This window comes from Leuresthes tenuis, unplaced genomic scaffold (genome assembly GCF_036924035.1).
Source record: "Leuresthes tenuis unplaced genomic scaffold, fLeuTen1.0.hap1 SCAF_40, whole genome shotgun sequence".
Taxonomy (NCBI): Eukaryota; Metazoa; Chordata; class Actinopteri; order Atheriniformes; family Atherinopsidae; genus Leuresthes; species Leuresthes tenuis.
Window position 1 is genome coordinate 523,050 of NW_027325394.1, and position 22,855 is coordinate 545,904.

General features: G+C 42.0%; 2 non-coding genes and 1 pseudogene across 2 annotated transcripts; 2 read left to right on the plus strand and 1 right to left on the minus strand.

Moving 5' to 3' along the window:
- Nucleotides 1–2,910: 2,910 nt before the first annotated feature.
- Nucleotides 2,911–3,101, plus strand: LOC140285436 (U2 spliceosomal RNA). The gene has a single exon (XR_011910475.1). It is a non-coding gene; the product is annotated as a U2 spliceosomal RNA (small nuclear RNA).
- Nucleotides 3,102–14,318: 11,217 nt separating this feature from the next.
- Nucleotides 14,319–14,495, minus strand: LOC140285391 (U2 spliceosomal RNA; annotated as a pseudogene).
- Nucleotides 14,496–19,420: 4,925 nt separating this feature from the next.
- Nucleotides 19,421–19,611, plus strand: LOC140285452 (U2 spliceosomal RNA). The gene has a single exon (XR_011910489.1). It is a non-coding gene; the product is annotated as a U2 spliceosomal RNA (small nuclear RNA).
- Nucleotides 19,612–22,855: the final 3,244 nt, after the last annotated feature.

Sequence of the window (22,855 nt, forward strand, 5' to 3'; positions counted from 1 at the left end):
AACAAATTCTTTGGCAGTATGGTTTTCCTTCCGGTCATTCATACGAGTCTATTGTAGATGGCAATTGAATAACATCTAATAATGCTAAAATATTTGTAGTTTATACATTTAGCTGTGGATGTCAACATACCTGTTTTTCCAATGCTGTGTTAACACATGTACAGTTGAGAAGGCATACTGACTGTCAGTGTAAACGTTAACAACCTTTTTGTTATTTAATTTACAAGCTTCAGTTAAAGCTACCAATTCGACTGCTTGAACAGAGTAATTTTTTGGTAGTGGTTGTTTTAAGAAAACTTCAGTTTCTGTTACTACTGCAAATCCTGTAGCATTTGTGCCATCAGGGTTTTTTTCTTTGATCTGTTGAATAAATATAGTTATTTCTGCATTTTCATAACGTATATCAGTTAAGTCTGGCCTGGGTAAAACACTGATGGTTATTTCTGACATGCAATCATGAGGCTTTCCATCTGTGGGGTAGGTAGCAGTGTGGATGGATTAAGTGTAGCACATCTCTCGACAACAAGGTGTGGCTGTGAAAGAAGAACTGTTATGTAGGAGAGATGTCTGGTAAAGATATTTTGTTAAGTAACCATATCACAGCCACTGCATGAGGTACCTTAAGTGTTAATGGGTGAAATAACACCATTATTGTTGATGCCTGCACTGCCAATGGCTTCTGGCCATTGATTCAAAAGTACGATCTCGTCCCTTTTTCCCCTTTCAGTGGACACTGGCCCCTAATTACCGCAATTCAGCAGGGGGTCTTTCATTAGGAGTACTGGACTCCCCCGTGCACGGTTTCAGCTCCGACCCTGGACAGCGGAAAAAACGTTGAGATCTGGTTTGAGGACCCAATTGTTGAGAAAAGTCTCTCAATGAGACTCAGAGTTGCTGCAGTCAGTTAATGCAAAGGTTTAATCTTGCAGCAAGTTCAAGAATGTGTGTGTGTATGGGTGTATGTGTGCGAACGTGTGTGAGTTTGTGTGTGTGAGAGTTTAAAGAACCTGTAATCCACAGGCAGGCCTTAACTAGTATGGCACGGGTCCAGCCTGTCTCATCTTTTTTGGAAGGTCCAGCGCTCGGCCGTAACCCTTCTGTCTGTTTGGACTCTCACATACATTCGGTTAATCATAGAAAAACGAGAACAAAACTTTTTAGCCCCTTAAATTCATAAAACAGACATGGTGCAGTTATTTCCATTCTAGAAAATAAGAGTAATCACCACCATTCCTATAAATTCTGGATATTCTAACAATCTGAATCTTTTTTAAATGTTCGATGAAGCCCTTTGCTGTTCTGTTTAGAGACTCAGCTGATCATAAACCAAGTTTTGCTCTTGAACCAAGCTTCTAAACTCTTCACCTTTTTCATTTCTCAGTTAGTATTCACTTTAAAACTGATTGAAAGAAAAATTAAATGAATGCCTATCAACAAATGTGGGATCTAAACTCTAGTGCTTCCTCTAAAATAATTTCCTTTCTCAATTCAGAAATGTGTGTGTGTAAGTCACAACACCCGTGACACCAAAACGGCTTTCTTTTCTCTCTTTTCTCTACACTCTGCACTGTGAGCACACACAACAAATCAGAAAGGCTTTTTTCTCTCTTTTCTACATTATGGACTGTGGGGACACAAAACCGCTCTCTCTTTTTTTTTTTTTGATTGTGTGCCAGGGCGTTGTCTCACGTATTAGATTATGCTTAAGATACGAATGAGTTTATCAGTCACATCAGAATCCATATATACTGATCCTCCCGTAATAAAATGGTCGGATCTTATCAAACACACTTTGTTTCTTGTGACAAGTCAGCGAAACAGCGTATACACGTCAAGACACTGAATCAAGTTTGCCACAAGAACTCATAAGTTTGGCAGTATTGCTCTGCCGTCAGCAATCATACACCCATTTTATTTTCATGAGACATGTGCAGGCACCTGTTCATCTACTGTTCTATCACTATGAATTAGTTTATCTATTATCAATAAGGATACTTCTACAACTACTATCAAAGTATGTCCGGACTTCTTATGTTGTCAGTTGCTATATATGAATAAGTGGGTTGCTACTGAAAAGCATTAAGCATGTCACACAGCCCAAACATATAACATTTCAGGACACACCACACAGTTAACAACCACAGTGAAGCGTGTCAAAGCCCAAACATGTAACATTCAACAGGACACTTACACAACACATTCAAATCAAACAGTCAGACAACATACAAGAACCTATACCCCAGCCGGCATTGCTCCCTGCCTATTTTCCTACAACTCACTATGTGTGTGCACACCTTTATTCACAAACTCTTCAACTTATACTCTTTTACCGAAGCTGCTACAGCTCGATTGGCCAAATACCCTTAGATCCTATTTCGGTGAATTTGACATCTGCCTTGCATGTAACAGATTAGCGGTTTAGCAGTTTTAATTTAGTTTGAGTGAAGGAATTCATTTTATAGCAAAATCCGAAATCGTGAAGAACTCATGGAAGTAAGCTTATTCTCGGATTCCTGAATCTTTAGATTTGCTCTTTCTTTTACTGCAAAGTACAACGTTGAGCAGCACTAATGAGTTGTTTCTATTTTTGGCAGGCTTTACCTTTGCGGATGAAGCCCTTTCTGTCTGTGCAAAAGAAATCTTGTTACTGTGCAGAGTGACTTCTCTGAGTAGAGTCGCCTTACTTGTTGCGACTGTGCCAATGTTCGAAGCTGGAGTGCAAAGTTGTTGCTTGAATGGTGCTCGCTGGAGCGTGCGGTAGTGTAAAGTTATACCATTTAAAAGGGCTGAAGAGTGCTCAGTGCAGCGGGTGGGCCGAGGTGCAAAGTGACACTATGGCCATAAAAAGAACACCGCTACAAGTGCGCATTGTGCCAGGAAGGGCCCTCGGACGTGAACCAGTGGACAGTTATCGCTTCTCGGCCTTTTGGCTAAGATCAAGTGTAGTATCTGTTCTTATCAGTTTAATGTCTGATGTGTCCTCTATGCGAGGACTACATATTAAATGGATTTGTATCAATAGGAGTTGAAAAAGGAGCTTGCTCCGTTCACTCCAAGCATCGACCCGGTACTGTAGTGCCCCTGGGAACGGTGCGCTCTCCTCTGCTCTTGTGAAAAAGCAAACAGCGGTGCAGGATGGAGGTTTCAGGGAGCCCAAGATGAAACTTTCTTTTAGTCTGCTGAGAAAAGAGAGTGAATGCGCAGTAGACTTTAACACGGCTCTGGGAGCGAGCCGAGTGCGGGCTAACCAGGCGAATTGCTTGAAAGAAACGCGACACCGAATGAGCGGTCAGAACAAAGCCTCAATACGGTGTTCCTGTGGTGTTTTTATAAAATGCGGTGAAAAAAAAGGTGTGAATGCCCCATAGAAAACTAAAAGGTGGAGCGGAAGTGTTCGGCTGCAAGAAGGTGTGAATGTCCGACTATATTTGGTGAAAAGCAGGTGAAGCAAGGTCTGAATGCCCAACCTTACATCATCAAAAGCGAGATCAGAGGTTTTTGGCTGCAAGAAGGCCATAGTTTGCCAAAAGTGGGTAAGGTGCGAATGACCGACTAAATATCAACAAAAGTGGGGGCGGAGGTCTTCGGATGCAAGTGGGTGTGAATATCCCACCATAGAAGTATGGTGGAGAGGAAGCTGTGAATGGCCGACCATAGTTTGCAAAAAGCGGGTGAGAAAAGGTGCGAATGTCCAACCATACATGATCAAAACAGGGAGCGGAGGTGTTTGGCTGCGACAAGGTGTGAATGTCCACCCATAATTAATGAAAAGCGGGCAACAAGTAGGTTCGAATGCCATACCATACATCATCAAAAGCAGGAGTGGATGTGTTCGGCTACAAGAAGGTTTGAATGTCCGAGCATAGTTTGTAAAAAGCTGGTAAGAAAAGGTTCGAATGCCTGAACATACATCATCAAAAGCAGGACTGGATGTGTTCGGCTACAAGAAGGTTTGAATGTCCGACCATAGTTGGTAAAAAGTGGGTATGAAAAGGTTCGAATGCCCAAGTTCGGCTGAAAAAAACTGTGTTCGGCTGCAAAAAGGTGTGAATGTTTGACTAAAGTTTGTAAGACAAGATTCGAATGCCTGACAATGTATGATCAAAAGCGGGAGCGGAGGTGTTCAGCTGCAAGAAGGTCTAAATGTCCATCATTAATTGCTAGAAAACATGAAAGAAAATTTTCGAAAATCAATCTGCACATGATCATAAGTGGGAGAGGAGGTGTTCAGCTGCAAGAAGGTGTGAATGTCCTACCATAATTGCTGAAAAATGTGTTAGAAACGGTAAGAATGCCGGACCATACACCATCAAAAGCTAGAGAGGTGGTGTTCGGCTGCAAGTAGGTGTGAATGTCTGACCAAAGTTCAAATATATTAACAAAAGCGGGAGGAGAGGTCTTCGGATGAGTGGTTGAGAATTTCCAACCATAATCTATAAAATGCGGTGAAAAAAAAGGTGTGATAGAAACCTAAAAGGTGGAGCGGAAGTGTTCGGCTGCAAGAAGGTGTGAATGTCCGTCTATAGTTGGTGAAAAGCAGGAAAAGCAAGGTCTGAATGCCCAATCTTACATCATCAAAAGCGAGATCAGAGGTGTTTGGCTGCAAGAAAACGGGTAAGGTGTGAATGACCGACTAAATATCAACAAAAGTGGGGGCGGAGGTCTTTGGATGCAAGTGGGTGTGAATATCCCACCATACAAGTATGGTGGAGAGGAAGCTGTGAATGTCCGACCATGGTTTGTAAAACGCGGGTAAGACAAGGTGCGAATGTCCGACAATGTATGATCAAAAGAGGGAGCGGAGGTGTTCGGCTGCAAGGTCTGAATTTCCAACCATAATTTGTAAACACCGTTGAAGAAAAGCCTCGAAAGCCCGACTATACACCATCAAAAGCGGGAGCAGAGGTGTTCAGCTGCAAGAAGGTCTGAATGTCCACCAATAATTACTGAAAAATGGGTAAGAAGAGGTGTGAATGCCCAACTATACATCATCAAAAGCAGAAGTGGATGTGTTCGGCCACAAGAAGGTTTGAATGTCCGACCATAGTTTGTAAAAGGCGGGTAAGAAAAGGTTTGAATGCCCGAACATACACAATCAAAAGAGGGAGCGGAGGTGTTTCGCTGCAAGAAGGTGTGAATGTCCGAGCATAGTTTGTAAAAAGCGGGTAAGAAAAGGTTCGAATGCCCGAACATACACCATCAAAAGAGGGAGCGGAGGTGTTCCGCTGTAAGAAGGTGTGAATGTCCAACCATAGTTGGTAAAAAGCGGGTAAGAAAAGGTTAAAATACCCGACTCTACACAATCAATAGCGGGAGCGGAGTTGTTCGGCTAAAAGAAGGTGTGAAAGTCCGACCATGGTTTGTAAAAAGCGGGTAAGAAAAGGTTCGAATGCAAAAATATACACCATCAAAAGCGGAAGCCGAGGTGTTCGGCTGCAAGTAGGTCTGAATGTCCACCCATAATTAATGAAAAGCGGGCAACAAGTAGGTTCGAATGCCCAACCATACATCAACAAAAGCAGGAGTGGATGTGTTTGGCTACAAGAAGGTTTGAATGTCCAACCATAGTTTGTAAAAAGCGGGTAAGAAAAGGTGCGAATGCCCGAAAATACACCATCAAAAGAGGGAGCAGAGGTGTTCCGCTGTAAGATGGTGCGAATGTCCGGCCATAGTTGGTAAAAAGCGGGTAAGAAAAGGTTCGAATGCCCGAATATATACCATTATAAGCGGAAGCGGAGGTGTTCGGCTGCAAGAAGGTGTGAACGTCCGACCAAAGTTTGTAAATAGCAGTTAAGAAAAGGTTTGAATATCCAACCAAACATAATCAAAAGTGGGAGCAGAGCTGTTCGACTGCAAGTAGGTGTGAATTTCCACCCATAATTCCTGAAAAATGGGTAAGAAAAGGTGCGAATGCCCAACCATACATCATCAAAAGAAGAAGTGGATGTGTTCTGCTACAAGAAGGTTTGAATGTCCGACCATAGCTTGTAAAAAGTGGGTAAGAAAAAGTTCGAATGCTCGAACATACACCATCAAATTTGGGAGCGGAGGTGTTCCGCTGTAAGACGGTGTGAATGTCCGACCATAATTGGTAAAAAGCGGGTAAGAAAAGGTTAAAATACCCGACTGTACACAATCAATAGCGGGAGCGGAGTTGTTCGGCTACAAGAAGGTGTGAAAGTCCGACCATGGTTTGTAAAACGCGGGTAAGACAAGGTGCGAATGCCCGACAATGTATGATCAAAAGAGGGAGCGGAGGTGTTCGGCTGCAAGGTCTGAATTTCCAACCATAATTTGTAAACACCGTTGAAGAAAAGCCTCGAAAGCCCGACTATACACCATCAAAAGTGGGAGCAGAGGTGTTCAGCTGCAAGAAGGTCTGAATGTCCACCAATAATTACTGAGAAATGGGTAAGAAAAGGTGTGAATGCCCAACTATACATCATCACAAGCAGAAGTGGATGTGTTCGGCCACAAGAAGGTTTGAATGTCCGACCATAGTTTGTAAAAGGCGGGTAAGAAAAGGTTTGAATGCCCGAACATACACAATCAAAAGAGGGAGCGGAGGTGTTTCGCTGCAAGAAGGTGTGAATGTCCGACCATAGTTTGTAAAAAGTGGGTAAGAAAAGGTTCGAATGCCAGAACATACACCATCAAAAGAGGGAGCGGAGGTTTTCCGCTGTAAGAAGGTGTGAATGTCCGACCATAGTTGGTAAAAAGCGGGTAAGAAAAGGTTAAAATACTCGACTCTACACAATCAATAGCGGGAGCGGAGTTGTTCGGCTAAAAGAAGGTGTGAAAGTCCGACCATGGTTTGTAAAAAGCGGGTAAGAAAAGGTTCGAATGCAAAAATACACACCATCAAAAGCGGAAGCCGAGGTGTTCGGCTGCAAGTAGGTGTGAATGTCCACCCATAATTAATGAAAAGCGGGCAACAAGTAGGTTCGAATGCCCAACCATACATCAACAAAAGCAGGAGTGGATGTGTTTGGCTACAAGAAGGTTTGAATGTCCGAGCATAGTTTGTAAAAAGCGGGTAAGAAAAGGTGCGAATGCCCGACAATGTATGATCAAAAGAGGGAGTGGAGGTTTTCGGCTACAAGAAGGTTTGAATGTCCAACCATAGTTTGTAAAAAGCGGGTAAGAAAAGGTGCGAATGCCCGAAAATACACCATCAAAAGAGGGAGCGGAGGTGTTCCGCTGTAAGATGGTGCGAATGTCCGACCATAGTTGGTAAAAAGCGGGTAAGAAAAGGTTCGAATGCCCGAATATATACCATCATAAGCGGAAGCGGAGGTGTTCGGCTGAAAGAAGGTGTGAACGTCCGACCAAAGTTTGTAAAAAGCAGTTAAGAAAAGGTTCGAATATCCAACCAAACATAATCAAAAGTGGGAGCAGAGCTGTTCGACTGCAAGTAGGTGTGAATTTCCACCCATAATTCCTGAAAAATGGGTAAGAAAAGGTGCGAATGCCCAACCATACATCATCAAAAGAAGAAGTGGATGTGTTCTGCTACAAGAAGGTTTGAATGTCCGACCATAGCTTGTAAAAAGTGGGTAAGAAAAAGTTCGAATGCTCGAACATACACCATCAAATTTGGGAGCGGAGGTGTTCCGCTGTAAGACGGTGTGAATGTCCGACCATAATTGGTAAAAAGCGGGTAAGAAAAGGTTAAAATACCCGACTGTACACAATCAATAGCGGGAGCGGAGTTGTTCGGCTACAAGAAGGTGTGAAAGTCCGACCATGGTTTGTAAAACGCGGGTAAGACAAGGTGCGAATGCCCGACAATGTATGATCAAAAGAGGGAGCGGAGGTGTTCGGCTGCAAGGTCTGAATTTCCAACCATAATTTGTAAACACCGTTGAAGAAAAGCCTCGAAAGCCCGACTATACACCATCAAAAGCGGGAGCAGAGGTGTTCAGCTGCAAGAAGGTCTGAATGTCCACCAATAATTACTGAGAAATGGGTAAGAAAAGGTGTGAATGCCCAACTATACATCATCACAAGCAGAAGTGGATGTGTTCGGCCACAAGAAGGTTTGAATGTCCGACCATAGTTTGTAAAAGGCGGGTAAGAAAAGGTTTGAATGCCCGAACATACACAATCAAAAGAGGGAGCGGAGGTGTTCCGCCATAAGAAGGTGTGAATGTCCGACCGTAGTTGCTAAAAAGTGGGTAAGAAAAGGTTAAAATACCCGACTGTACACAATCAATAGCGGGAGCGAATGTGTTCGGCTACAAGAAGGTGTGAAAGTCCGACCATGTTTTGTAAATAGCGGGTAAGAAAAGGTGCGAATGCCCGACAATGTATGATCAAAAGAGGGAGCGGAGGTTTTCGGCTAAAAGAAGGTCTGAATGTCCAACCATAATTTGTAAAAACCGGGGAAGAAAAGGCTCGAAAGCCCGACTATACACCATCAAAAGCGGGAGCAGAGGGGTTCAGCTGCAAGAAGGTCTGAATGTCCATCAATAATTGCTAGAAAACATGAAAGAAAATTTTCGAATATCAAACCGCACATGATCATAAGTGGGAGCGGAGGTGTTTAGCTGCAAGAAGGTGTGAATGTCCACCCATAATTCCTCAAAAATGGGTAAAAAAAAAGGTGCGAATGCCCAACCATACATCATCAAAAGCAGGACTGGATGTGTTCGGCTACAAGGTTTGAATGTCCGAGCATAGTTTGTTAAAAGCGGGTAAGAAAAGGTTCGAATGCCCGAACATACACCATCAAAAGAGGGAGCGGAGGTGTTCAGCCATAAGAAGGTGTGAATGTCCGACCGTAGTTGGTAAAAAGCGGGTAAGAAAAGGTTAAAATGGCCGTCTGTACACAATCAATAGCGGGAAGGGATGTGTTCGGCTACAAGAAGGTGTGAAAGTCCGACCATGTTTTGTAAAAAGCGGTTAAGAAAAGGTGTGAATGCCCGACAATGTATGATCAAAAGAGGGAGCGGAGGTTTTCGGCTGCAAGAAGGCCTGAATGTCCAACCATAATTTGTAAAAACCGGGGAAGAAAAGGCTCGGAAGCCCGACTATACACCATCAAAAGCGGGAGCAGAGGTGTTCAGCTGCAAGAAGGTCTCAATGTCCATCAATAATTGCTAAAAAACATGAAAGAAAATTTTCGAATATCAAACCGCACATGATCATATGCGGGAGAGGAGGTGTTCAGCTGCAAGAAGGTGTGAATGTCCACCCATAATTCCTGAAAAATGGGTAAAAAAAGGTGCGAATGCCCAACCATACATCATCAAAAGCAGGTGTGAATATCAGATCATAATTTGCAAAAACCTGATGAGAAATGGTGAGAATGCCCGACTATACACCATCAAATGCGGGAGCGGAGGTGTTCGGCTGTGAGTAGGTGTGAATGTCCGACCATACTTGCTGAAAAATATGACAAAGCAGTTTTCACTTGGTTTGAGTGAAGGATTTCATTTTATATAGAAATCCGAAATTGTGTAGAACTCGTGGAAATAAGTTTATTCTCGGATTCCTAAAGGTTTAGTGTTGTTCTTTGGTATACTGCAAAGTAATACTTTTTATTTTGTTGAAACAGATTCAGACATGGATAAATATGAAGGAAAAAGCAGTTTTAACTTGGTTTGAGTGAAGGAATTCATTTTATATCAAAATCCGAAATTGTGTAGAACTCGTGGAAATAAGTTTATTCTCGGATTCCTAAAGGTTTAGTGTTGTTCTTTGGTATACTGCAAAGTAATACTTTCTATTTTGTTGAAACCGATTAAGTTAAAACTGCTTTGTCCTTCATATTTATCCATGTCATAATAGCTTTAAACAAAAAAGAACGTTGTACTTTGCAGGATAGGAAAGAACAACACTAAACCTTTAGGAATCCGAGAATAATCTTCTTTTCACGAGTTCTACACAATTTCGGATTTTGATATAAAATGAATGCCTTCACTCAAACCAAGTTAAAACTGCTTTGTCCTTCATATTTATTCATGTCTAAATAGCTTTAAACAAAAAAGAACGTTGTACTTTGCAGGATAGGAAAGAACAACTCTAAACCTTTTCAGGAATCCGAGAATAAGCGTCGATTGACGAGTTCTACACAATTTCGGATTTTGATATAAAATGAATTCGTTCACTCAAACCAAGTTAAAACTGCTTTTGTCCTTCATATTTATCCATGTCTGAATAGGTTTCAACAAAAAAGAAAGTATTACTTTGCAGTATACCAAAGAACAACACTAAACCTTTAGAAATCCGAAAATAAGCTTCTTATCACCAGTTCTACACAATTTCGGATTTTGATATAAAATTAATTCCTTCACTCAAACCAAGTTAAAACTGCTTTGTCCTTAATATTTATCCATGTCTGAATAGGTTTCAACAAAAAAGAAAGTATTACTTTGCAGTATACCAACGAACAACACTAAACCTTTAGGAATCCGAGAATAAGCTTCTTTTCACCAGTTCTACACAATTTTGGATTTTGATATAAAATGAATTCCTTCACTCAAACCAAGTTAAAACTGCTTTGTCCTTCATATTTATCCATGTCTGAATGGGTTTCAACAAAATAGAAAGTATTACTTTGCAGTATACCAAAGAACAACACTAAACCTTTAGGAATCCGAGAATAAACTTATTTCCACGAGTTCTACACAATTTCGGATTTTGATAGAAAATGAATTCCTTCACTCAAACCAAGTGAAAACTGCTTTGTCATATTTTTCAGCAAGTATGGTCGGACATTCACACCTACTCACAGCCGAAAACCTCCGCTCCCGCATTTGATGGTGTATAGTCGGGCATTCTCACCATTTCTCATCAGGTTTTTGCAAATTATGATCTGACATTCACACCTGCTTTTGATGTTGTATGGTTGGGCATTCGCACCTTTTTTTTACCCATTTTTCAGGAATTATGGGTGGACATTCACACCATCTTGCAGCTGAACACCTCCTCTCCCGCATATGATCATGTGCGGTTTGATATTCGAAAATTTTCTTTCATGTTTTCTAGCAATTATTGATGGACATTGAGACCTTCTTGCAGCTGAACACCTCCGCTCCCGCTTTTGATGATGTATAGTCGGGCTTTCGAGCCTTTTCTTCCCCGGTTTTTACAAATTATGGTTGGACATTCAGACCTTCTTGCAGCCGAAAACCTCCGCTCCCTCTTTTGATCATACATTGTCGGGCATTCGCACCTTTTCTTAACCACTTTTTACAAAACATGGTTGGACTTTCACACTTTCTTGTAGCCGAACACATCCCTTCCCGCTATTGATTGTGTACAGTCGGGTATTTTAACCTTTTCTTACCCGCTTTTTACCAACTACGGTCGGACATTCACACCTTCTTATGGCGGAACACCTCCGCTCCCTCTTTTGATGGTGTAGGTTCGGGCATTCGAACCTTTTCTTACCCGCTTTTTACAAACTATCCTCGGACATTCAAACCTTCTTGTAGCCGAACACATCCAGTCCTGCTTTTGATGATGTATGGTTGGGCATTCGCACCTTCTTTTTACCCATTTTTGAGGAATTATGGGTGGACATTCACACCTTCTTGCAGCTGAACACCTCCTCTCCCACTTATGATCATGTGCGGTTGGATATTCGAACATTTTTTTTCATGTTTTCTAGCAATTATTGATGGACATTCAGACCTTCTTGCAGCTGAACACCTCCGCTCCCGCTTTTGATGGTGTATAGTCGGGCTTCCGAGCCTTTTCTTCCCCGGTTTTTACAAATTATGGTTGGACATTTAGACCTTCTTGCAGCCGAAAACCTCCGTTCCCTCTTTTGATCATACATTGTCCGGCATTCGCAACTTTTCTTACCCGCTTTTTACAAACCATGGTCGGACTTTCACACCTTTTAGTAGCCAAACAACTCCGCTCCCGCTATTGATTGTGTACAGTCGGGTATTTTAACCTTTTCTTACCCGCTTTTTACCAATTATGGTGGGACATTCACACCTTCTTACAGCGGAACACCTCCGCTCCCTGTTTTGATCATTTATGGTCTGGCAATACTACCTTTTCTTACCCGTTTTTGAGTTATTATGGCTGGACATTCACAGCTTCTTGCAGCCGAACACCTCTTCTCCCGCTTTTGATGATGAATGGTCCGGCATTCTTACCTTTTCTAACACATTTTTCAGCAATTATTGTTGGTCATTCACACCTTTCTCATCAGCTTTTTACAAATTATGATCTGACATTCACACCTACTTGCAGCCGAACACCTCGGCTTCCGCTTTTGATGGTGTATATTTTGGCATTCGAACCTTTTCTTACCCACTTTTTACAAACTATGCTCGGACATTCACACCTTCTTGCAGTGAAACACCTCCGCTCCCTCTTTTGATGGTGTATGTTCGGGCATTCGCACCTTTACTTACCCGCTTTTTACAAACTATGGTCGTACATTCAAACCTTGTAGCCGAAAACCTCCACTCCCTCTTTTGATCATACTTTGTCGGGCATTCGCACCTTTTCTTACCCGCTTTTTACAAACTATGCTCGGACATTCAAACCTTCTTGTATCCAAACACATCCACTCCTGCTTTTGTTGATGTATGGTTGGGCATTCGAACCTACTTGTTGCCCGCTTTTCATTAATTATGGGTGGACATTCACACCTTGTCACAGCCAAACACCTCCGCTCCCTCTTTTGATCATGTATGGTTGGACATTCGCACCTTTTCTCACCCGCTTTTTGCAAACTATGGTCGGCCATTCACAGCTTCCTCTCCACCATACTTGTATGGTGGGAAATTCACACCCACTTGCATCCGAAGATCTCCGCCCCCACTTTTGTTGATATTTAGTCGGTCATTCACACCTTACCTGTTTTCTTGCCGCCAAACACCTCTGATCTCGCTTTTGATGATGTAAGATTGGGCATTCAGACCTTGCTTTTCCTGCTTTTCACCAACTATAGATGGACATTCACACCTTCTTGCAGCCGAACACTTCCGCTCCACCTTTTAGGTTTCTATCACACCTTTTTTTTCACCGCATTTTATAGATTATGGTTGGAAATTCTCAACCACTCATCCGAAGACCTCTCCTCCCGCTTTTGTTAATATATTTGAACTTTAGTCAGACATTCACACCTACTTGTAGCCGAACACCACCTCTCTAGCTTTTGATGAGGTATGGTCCGGGATTCTTACCGTTTCTAACACATTTTTCAGCAATTATGGTAGGATATTCACACCTTCTTGCAGCTGAACACCTCCTCTCCCACTTATGATCATGTGCGGATTGATTTTCGAAAATTTTCTTTCATGTTTTCTAGCAATTAATTATGGACATTTAGACCTTCTTGCAGCTGAACACCTCCGCTCCCGCTTTTGATCATACATTGTCAGGCATTCGCACCTTGTCTTACCCGCTTTTTACAAACTTTAGTCGAACATTCACACCTTTTTGCAGCCGAACACAGTTTTTTGCAGCCGAATTTGGGCATTCGCACCTTTTCATACCCACTTTTTACCAACTATGGTCGGACATTCACACCGTCTTACAGCGGAACACCTCCGCTCCCTCTTTTGATGGTGTATGTTCGGGCATTCGAACCTTTTCTTACCCGCTTTTTACAAACTATGCTCGGACATTCAAACCTTCTTGTAGCCGAACACATCCACTCCTGCTTTTGATGATGTATGGTATGGCATTCGAACCTACTTGTTGCCCGCTTTTCATTAATTATGGGTGGACATTCACACCTTGTCGCAGCCAAACACCCTGTTTCGATCATGTATGGTTGGACATTCGCACCTTTTCTCACCCGCTTTTTGCAAACTATGGTCGGCCATTCACAGCTTCCTCTCCACCATACTTGTATGGTGGGATATTCACACCCACTTGCATCCGAAGACCTCCGCCCCCACTTTTGTTGATATTTAGTCGGTCATTCGCACCTTACCCGCTTTTGGCAAACTATGGCCTTCTTGCAGCCAAAAACCTCTGATCTCGCTTTTGATGATGTAAGGTTGGGCATTCAGACCTTGCTTCACCTGCTTTTCACCAAATATAGTCGGACATTCACACCTTCTTGCAGCCGAACACTTCCGCTCCACCTTTTAGTTTTCTATGGGGCATTCACACCTTTATTTTCACCGCATTTTATAAAAACACCACAGGAACACCGTATTGAGGCTTTGTTCTGACCACTCATTCGGTGTCGCGTTTCTGTCAAGCATTTCTCCTGGTTAGCCCGCACTCGGCTCGCTCCCAGGGCCGTGTTAAAGTCTACTTCGCATTCACTCTCTTTTCTCAGCAGACTAAAAGAAACTTCCATCCTGCACCGCTGTTAGCTTTTTCACAAGAGCAGAGGAGAGCGCACCGTTCCCAGCGGCACTGCAGTACCGGGTCGATGCTTGGAGTGAACGGAGCAAGCTCCTTTTTCAACTCCTATTGATAAAAATCCATTTAATATGTAGTCCTTGCATAGACATATCACATATTAAACTGATAAGTACAGATGGATTATGTGCAATTAGTAAAGAGAGTAGAGGACGATCTCTCTCGTTGGAAGTCCTTACCTATATCACTTATGGGGAGAGTTACAACCATTAAAATGATGATACTACCAAAAGTTAACTATTTGTTCTCAATGATCCCCATAAAACCATCTGCTACTTGGTTTAAGTCACTAGATTCATGCATCTCCAAATTTCTTTGGAAAAACAAACCACCACGTATTAGTTTAAAAACCCTACAGAAGACCAAGGACAGTGGTGGATTAGATTTACCTCATTTTCAGCACTATTCCTTAGCCAATAGGTTACAATATATATCAAAATGGTTTAAACCTTGTTGTTGTCACAGTTCCCAGAGACGTTGTAATCGTTGAGGATTCTATATTCACCCCCTCATTAGAGGCACGTGTTGCAGATTGATGACACTGAATCTTCTTCTCTGTTCATTGCTGGCATCATTCCCAGCATCGTAAGTGTTCGTGGCATTGTTAGCCTCTTCTTCTGGATCTTGATATCGAGCATCCTTTTGTATTTCTGGTTTGTAAGTCCTCTCTCTTCGTTCACCGGAGTCTTCGTCTCTTTGTCCTTGAGTTTGGTGGTTTTTTCTTCTTTTGATGCCTTGACACAGTGTGACAGGTGATACCACATGGGAGATCCTTTAACTTTAACTGCTGTCCCTGTGCTGCGAAATGGCTGTGCTGCTCAAATGGTCTCTCCTTCATCATATACACAGTTATTTATACATCACCTTCCACCATGAAGCGTTGTCCCTTTTTGTTTCTCTCTTTGTTCTTAAAATGCTGTTATAAATGTCTAAACCAATCCATTAAACTAGATCATTTTGGCAGTAAAGCGATCTACAATGTGCTTGGTCGCAAAGCTGCTCATCTGTGGTAAACAGCTCTTCAGAAAGGCATTCTTCAATTGATTTCACTCATTTTATGTAATAATTTTGTGATTTCCTACAAAACTACACTTCTTCTCCCATCTGTCTGAGTATTTAATATTGTCTGGGTCCCGTTAAAACATGTATTTTTCCCATCTAATTCCTTGTTTGCTTTAAAACAAGTATTCCCCATTTTCTATCCCTTCAGTAGCCAACCAGTTTGTATGGAGTACACTGGAGCAACTTGACTGATCAGTAAAACACTGCTTTTGTTGTCACCGCAAGGCTTCCCCCGTCGGTTGTTTCACTGAGACACTACTGAGTAACTACAACTCAACACAGTTTATACACATAACATTCATATACATACTAACAAACAAACAAACAATAATTTATCGCAATTTTCTCATCTCTGTTTGAACGTACACCCAGGTAAATATTCCTGTAGTCTTCTCATACCGACTATGGACCCATTCATTGTTTAACTTCACTGTTTTGCAAATCCTAATTGAATATTACACATTGACATTGAACTTTACTGGATAAGCAGGTCTTCATTGCATTCAGCAGCCTATATGTGAGCATTTATGTGTAAGCTGTTCTTCTTTGCATTTATCAGCAGCAAGCAATTCTTCACTGCACATGCATATGTAAATAGTAAAACAATTCCAATGTGTTAGCGAAACCTTCTATATCACAGTGGTTTCTAAGGTCTATTTTAAGTTCTTTGCCATCAGTGAGATGACATTGTTTACAAAGTGTGTCAAATTATCACTGAAGATCTTTTCAGGAATTTCAAATCTAGAAATGAGTTATTTTACGTGTGATTTTGCTACTGAGAGTGCATCTGCTTGTGCACATGGAAATATTTCAGACCATTTGGTAAAAACCTCTGTTGTCACTGAGCAGAATCGTTTCCCTTAACATTAATTTAGTTCAATGAAATCTACAAAATAATGAAATAATGAAATCCAAACAAATATGTTGAAAAAGATACACTGGCTTAGGGAATTATCTTCGTTTTGGTCTTAGATTGCCCTGTGGAATGTATTTTGCACATATTTGACCTGCTAGACAAAACTTTATTCATTTATTTATTCTAAAAAAATGTTTTTAATAATTAGTAAAACCATATGCTGTAAAAACCTGGTTCATTATTGCTTCCATCCCTCCTGTTGAGACATGACATGGTCCGTGGCTCAATACTGCAGCATATTTAAACAAATTCTTTGGCAGTATGGTTTTCCTTCCGGTCATTCATACGAGTCTATTGTAGATGGCAATTGAATAACATCTAATAATGCTAAAATATTTGTAGTTTATACATTTAGCTGTGGATGTCAACATACCTGTTTTTCCAATGCTGTGTTAACACGTGTACAGTTGAGAAGGCATACTGACTGTCAGTGTAAACGTTAACAACCTTTTTGTTATTTAATTTACAAGCTTCAGTTAAAGCTACCAATTCGACTGCTTGAACAGAGTAATTTTTTGGTAGTGGTTGTTTTAAGAAAACTTCAGTTTCTGTTACTACTGCAAATCCTGTAGCATTTGTGCCATCAGGGTTTTTTTCCTTGATCTGTTGAATAAATATAGTTATTTCTGCATTTTCATAACGTATATCAGTTAAGTCTGGCCTGGGTAAAACACTGATGGTTATTTCTGGCTTTCCATCTGTGGGGTAGGTAGCAGTGTGGATGGATTAAGTGTAGCACATCTCTCGACAACAAGGTGTGGCTGTGAAAGAAGAACTGTTATGTAGGAGACATGTCTGGTAAAGATATTTTGTTAAGTAACCATATCACAGCCACTGCATGAGGTACCTTAAGTGTTAATGGGTGAAATAACACCGTTATTGTTGATGCCTGCACTGCCAATGGCTTCTGGCCATTGATTCAAAAGTACGATCTCGTCCCTTTTTCCCCCTTTCAGTGGAGACTGGCCCCTAATTACCGCAATTCAGCAGGGGGTCTTTCATTAGGAGTACTGGACTCCCCCGTGCACGGTTTCAGCTCCGACCCTGGACAGCGGAAAAAACGTTGAGATCTGGTTTGAGGACCCAATTGTTGAGAAAAGTCTCTCAATGAGACTCAGAGTTGCTGGAGTCAGTTAATGCAAAGGTTTAATCTTGCAGCAAGTTCAAGAATGTGTGTGTGTATGGGTGTATGTGTGCGAACGTGTGTGAGTTTGTGTGTGTGAGAGTTTAAAGAACCTGTTATCCACAGGCAGGCCTTAACTAGTATGGCACGGGTCCAGCCTGTCTCATCTTTTTTGGAAGGTCCAGCGCTCGGCCGTAACCCTTCTGTCTGTTTGGACTCTCACATACATTCGGTTAATCATAGAAAAACGAGAACAAAACTTTTTAGCCCCTTAAATTCATAAAACAGACATGGTGCAGTTATTTCCATTCTAGAAAATAAGAGTAATCACCACCATTCCTATAAATTCTGGATATTCTAACAATCTGAATCTTTTTTAAATGTTCGATGAAGCCCTTTGCTGTTCTGTTTAGAGACTCAGCTGATCATAAACCAAGTTTTGCTCTTGAACCAAGCTTCTAAACTCTTCACCTTTTTCATTTCTCAGTTAGTATTCACTTTAAAACTGATTAAAAGAAAAATTAAATGAATGCCTATCAACAAATGTGGGATCTAAACTCTAGTGCTTCCTCTAAAATAATTTCCTTTCTCAATTCAGAAATGTGTGTGTGTAAGTCACAACACCCGTGACACCAAAACGGCTTTCTTTTCTCTCTTTTCTCTACACTCTGCACTGTGAGCACACACAACAAATCAGAAAGGCTCTCTCTTTTTTTTTTTTTTGATTGTGTGCCAGGGCGTTGTCTCACGTATTAGATTATGCTTAAGATACGAATGAGTTTATCAGTCACATCAGAATCCATACATACTGATCCTCCCGTAATAAAATGGTCGGATCTTATCAAACACACTTTGTTTCTTGTGACAAGTCAGCGAAACAGCGTATACACGTCAAGACACTGAATCAAGTTTGCCACAAGAACTCATAAGTTTGGCAGTATTGCTCTGCCGTCAGCAATCATACACCCATTTTATTTTCATGAGACATGTGCAGGCACCTGTTCATCTACTGTTCTATCACTATGAATTAGTTTATCTATTATCAATAAGGATACTTCTACAACTACTATCAAAGTATGTCCGGACTTCTTATGTTGTCAGTTGCTATATATGAATAAGTGGGTTGCTACTGAAAAGCATTAAGCATGTCACACAGCCCAAACATATAACATTTCAGGACACACCACACAGTTAACAACCACAGTGAAGCGTGTCAAAGCCCAAACATGTAACATTCAACAGGACACTTACACAACACATTCAAATCAAACAGTCAGACAACATACAAGAACCTATACCCCAGCCGGCATTGCTCCCTGCCTATTTTCCTACAACTCACTATGTGTGCGCACACCTTTATTCACAAACTCTTCAACTTATACTCTTTTACCGAAGCTGCTACAGCTCGATTGGCCAAATACCCTTAGATCCTATTTCGGTGAATTTGACATCTGCCTTGCATGTAACAGATTAGCGGTTTAGCAGTTTTAATTTAGTTTGAGTGAAGGAATTCATTTTATAGCAAAATCCGAAATCGTGAAGAACTCATGGAAGTAAGCTTATTCTCGGATTCCTGAATCTTTAGATTTGCTCTTTGTTTTACTGCAAAGTACAACGTTGAGCAGCACTAATGAGTTGTTTCTATTTTTGGCAGGCTTTACCTTTGCGGATGAAGCCCTTTCTGTCTGTGCAAAAGAAATCTTGTTACTGTGCAGAGTGACTTCTCTGAGTAGAGTCGCCTTACTTGTTGCGACTGTGCCAATGTTCGAAGCTGGAGTGCAAAGTTGTTGCTTGAATGGTGCTTGCTGGAGCGTGCGGTAGTGTAAAGTTATACCATTTAAAAGGGCTGAAGAGTGCTCAGTGCAGCGGGTGGGCCGAGGTGCAAAGTGACACTATGGCCATAAAAAGAACACCGCTACAAGTGCGCATTGTGCCAGGAAGGGCCCTCGGACGTGAACCAGTGGACAGTTATCGCTTCTCGGCCTTTTGGCTAAGATCAAGTGTAGTATCTGTTCTTATTAGTTTAATGTCTGATGTGTCCTCTATGCGAGGACTACATATTAAATGGATTTGTATCAATAGGAGTTGAAAAAGGAGCTTGCTCCGTTCACTCCAAGCATCGACCCGGTACTGTAGTGCCCCTGGGAACGGTGCGCTCTCCTCTGCTCTTGTGAAAAAGCAAACAGCGGTGCAGGATGGAAGTTTCAGGGAGCCCAAGATGAAACTTTCTTTTAGTCTGCTGAGAAAAGAGAGTGAATGCGAAGTAGACTTTAACACGGTTCTGGGAGCGAGCCGAGTGCGGGCTAACCAGGAGAATTGCTTGAAAGAAACGCGACACCGAATGAGCGGTCAGAACAAAGCCTCAATACGGTGTTCCTGTGGTGTTTTTATAAAATGCAGTGAAAAAAAAGGTGTGAATGCCCCATAGAAAACTAAAAGGTGGAGCGGAAGTGTTCGGCTGCAAGAAGGTGTGAATGTCCGACTATATTTGGTGAAAAGCAGGTGAAGCAAGGTCTGAATGCCCAACCTTACATCATCAAAAGCGAGATCAGAGGTTTTTGGCTGCAAGAAGGCCATAGTTTGCCAAAAGTGGGTAAGGTGCGAATGACCGACTAAATATCAACAAAAGTGGGGGCGGAGGTCTTCGGATGCAAGTGGGTGTGAATATCCCACCATAGAAGTATGGTGGAGAGGAAGCTGTGAATGGCCGACCATAGTTTGCAAAAAGCGGGTGAGAAAAGGTGCGAATGTCCAACCATACATGATCAAAACAGGGAGCGGAGGTGTTTGGCTGCGACAAGGTGTGAATGTCCACCCATAATTAATGAAAAGCGGGCAACAAGTAGGTTCGAATGCCCAACCATACATCATCAAAAGCAGGAGTGGATGTGTTCGGCTACAAGAAGGTTTGAATGTCCGAGCATAGTTTGTAAAAAGCGGGTAAGAAAAGGTTCGAATGCCTGAACATACATCATCAAAAGCAGGACTGGATGTGTTCGGCTACAAGAAGGTTTGAATGTCCGACCATAGTTGGTAAAAAGTGGGTATGAAAAGGTTCGAATGCCCAAAATCGGCTGAAAAAAACTGTGTTCGGCTGCAAAAAGGTGTGAATGTTTGACTAAAGTTTGTAAGACAAGGTTTGAATGCCTGACAATGTATGATCAAAAGCGGGAGCGGAGGTATTCAGCTGCAAGAAGGTCTAAATGTCCATCATTAATTGCTAGAAAACATGAAAGAAAATTTTCGAAAATCAATCTGCATATGATCATAAGTGGGAGAGGAGGTGTTCAGCTGCAAGAAGGTGTGAATGTCCTACCATAATTGCTGAAAAATGTGTTAGAAACGGTAGGAATGCCGGACCATACATCATCAAAAGCTAGAGAGGTGGTGTTCGGCTGCAAGTAGGTGTGAATGTCTGACTAAAGTTCAAATATATTAACAAAAGCGGGAGGAGAGCTCTTCGGATGAGTGGTTGAGAATTTCCAACCGTAATCTATAAAATGCGGTGAAAAAAAAGGTGTGATAAAAACCTAAAAGGTGGAGCGGAAGTGTTCGGCTGCAAGAAGGTGTGAATGTCCGTCTATAGTTGGTGAAAAGCAGGAAAAGCAAGGTCTGAATGCCCAATCTTACATCATCAAAAGCGAGATCAGAGGTGTTTGGCTGCAAGAAAACGGGTTAGGTGTGAATGACCGACTAAATATCAAAAAAAGTGGGGGCGGAGGTCTTCGGATGCAAGTGGGTGTGAATATCCCACCATACAAGTATGGTGGAGAGGAAGCTGTGAATGTCCGACCATGGTTTGTAAAACGCGGGTAAGACAAGGTGCGAATGTCCGACAATGTATGATCAAAAGAGGGAGCGGAGGTGTTCGGCTGCAAGGTCTGAATTTCCAACCATAATTTGTAAACACCGTTGAAGAAAAGCCTCGAAAGCCCGACTATACACCATCAAAAGCGGGAGCAGAGGTGTTCAGCTGCAAGAAGGTCTGAATGTCCACCAATAATTACTGAAAAATGGGTAAGAAAAGGTGTGAATGCCCAACTATACATCATCAAAAGCAGAAGTGGATGTGTTCGGCCACAAGAAGGTTTGAATGTCCGACCATAGTTTGTAAAAGGCGGGTAAGAAAAGGTTTGAATGCCCGAACATACACAATCAAAAGAGGGAGCAGAGGTGTTTCGCTGCAAGAAGGTGTGAATGTCCGAGCATAGTTTGTAAAAAGTGGGTAAGAAAAGGTTCGAATGCCCGAACATACACCATCAAAAGAGGGAGCGGAGGTGTTCCGCTGCAAGAAGGTGTGAATGTCCGAGCACAGTTTGTAAAAAGCGGGTAAGAAAAGGTTCGAATGCCCGAACATACACCATCAAAAGAGGGAGCGGAGGTGTTCCGCTGTAAGAAGGTGTGAATGTCCAACCATAGTTGGTAAAAAGCGGGTAAGAAAAGGTTAAAATAACCGACTCTACACAATCAATAGCGGGAGCGGAGTTGTTCGGCTAAAAGAAGGTGTGAAAGTCCGACCATGGTTTGTAAAAAGCGGGTAAGAAAAGGTTCGAATGCAAAAATATACACCATCAAAAGCGGAAGCCGAGGTGTTCGGCTGCAAGTAGGTCTGAATGTCCACCCATAATTAATGAAAAGCGGGCAACAAGTAGGTTCGAATGCCCAACCATACATCAACAAAAGCAGGAGTGGATGTGTTTGGCTACAAGAAGGTTTGAATGTCCGAGCATAGTTTGCAAAAAGCGGGTAAGAAAAGGTGCGAATGCCCGACAATGTATGATCAAAAGAGGGAGTGGAGGTTTTCGGCTACAAGAAGGTTTGAATGTCCAACCATAGTTTGTAAAAAGCGGGTAAGAAAAGGTGCGAATGCCCGAACATACACCATCAAAAGAGGGAGCGGAGGTGTTCCGCTGTAAGATGGTGCGAATGTCCGACCATAGTTGGTAAAAAGCGGGTAAGAAAAGGTTCGAATGCCCGAATATATACCATCATAAGCGGAAGCGGAGGTGTTCGGCTGCAAGAAGGTGTGAACGTCCGACCAAAGTTTGTAAAAAGCAGTTAAGAAAAGGTTCGAATATCCAACCAAACATAATCAAAAGTGGGAGCAGAGCTGTTCGACTGCAAGTAGGTGTGAATTTCCACCCATAATTCCTGAAAAATGGGTAAGAAAAGGTGCGAATGCCCAACCATACATCATCAAAAGAAGAAGTGGATGTGTTCTGCTACAAGAAGGTTTGAATGTCCGACCATAGCTTGTAAAAAGTGGGTAAGAAAAAGTTCGAATGCTCGAACATACACCATCAAAATTGGGAGCGGAGGTGTTCCGCTGTAAGACGGTGTGAATGTCCGACCATAATTGGTAAAAAGCGGGTAAGAAAAGGTTAAAATACCCGACTGTACACAAT